This window comes from Schistocerca nitens, chromosome 5, assembly GCF_023898315.1.
Source record: "Schistocerca nitens isolate TAMUIC-IGC-003100 chromosome 5, iqSchNite1.1, whole genome shotgun sequence".
Taxonomy (NCBI): domain Eukaryota; kingdom Metazoa; phylum Arthropoda; class Insecta; order Orthoptera; family Acrididae; genus Schistocerca; species Schistocerca nitens.
This window is the reverse complement of record NC_064618.1, coordinates 31,157,440-31,158,659: the sequence shown is the minus strand read 5'-3', so window position 1 is coordinate 31,158,659 and position 1,220 is coordinate 31,157,440. Positions and strand designations below refer to the sequence as shown.

The following is a 1,220-nucleotide window of genomic DNA, read 5'->3' as shown; positions in this document are numbered from 1 at the left end:
CTATGAGACAATACACCAACTACACAAAAACGACTACGTTAATTGTTGCATGTTTTACCTGAACTGCTTCCACGCATTTTCATTTGTGTCAAACATATTGGGATAATGGAAACAACAAAACGAATCTAGCTATTTCATAGTTGGAAGTGAAAAGTAAGGACGGTATTATTAAACCCTCCATGTTAGGAAATAGGCCTACGTATCTGCGTACTCGCTTCGGCGATACATATACTAAAATTGGAACGATACAGAAAAGATCAGCATGGCCCCCTACGTATCTGCAAAAATACATCAGCTACACTAGTTGATTACGAGTATTTTTTCCTCGTATCGTGATGAAACGTAACATGTAACTGCAGTAATTCAGCTACCTCTCATTGATTGCTTTGACGCTGCATATTTTCTGCATTTTGTAAAACCAAAGAAGAACTGGATTGTAGGTCCTTTTTTTCTTTCTAATTCATATGTACCCCCCTTTAGGAAATCTACAGTTCTTCCTGCAAGTTCATTATAATACCTCTGTAATCTGTAAGTGGAATTATCCTTCATTAAAGCAACAAATTCGTTGCACAGTTTATAGTTTAGTATAGTGCACGAACTGTTCCAGCATGTGCAGAACTTCGGCTCGAAGCATGAGCCACCGTTCTTCAAATGTCCTGAGTGCTGTTATACAATGAGCACCACAGAAGGCTTTCGCGATTTTCCGAAACTTATTTTATTGGAACCCTGGTAAGAGACAAAAACAAAATTATGCAACATGTCCGACGAAATTTTGTATCAGTTATCCTCTCCTTTGCGGCTTTCATAGTATTTACTCCAGTCAGCTTCACGTCCGGGAATTCGGTTATAAATTCAGGGTGTCTACGACAACCGGGAGATCCGGGAACAGCCCGGGAATTTTTCATCCAGGAGGAAACCGGGAAAAACTCGGTAATTTTTTACAATTCAGGGAATTTTTCGTTGTTTAAGTTTTCAGTTAATTTTTTGTAATTCTGACTGGTAAGAACCGATACTCTAACAAAGGATATTACTGTATCCCACTACTGCAGAATACTGCAGCATTAAAATACTCCGAGAGAAAAGAACGGAAATAAAACTTAAATTGCAAAGGAAATGCGCCATATAAAATAACAGTGCTCGTACGAGCGTCTGCCAACAGCAGAATGTTTCAAAGGCTTTTTAGTACCTTCTCCCGCTTCTGGCTACAGAAATGTGGCTGT

General features: G+C 39.0%; 1 pseudogene; it reads left to right on the top strand.

Annotated features, from left to right (window-relative positions):
• Positions 1 to 207: 207 nt before the first annotated feature.
• Positions 208 to 270, top strand: LOC126261400 (U6 spliceosomal RNA; annotated as a pseudogene).
• Positions 271 to 1,220: the final 950 nt, after the last annotated feature.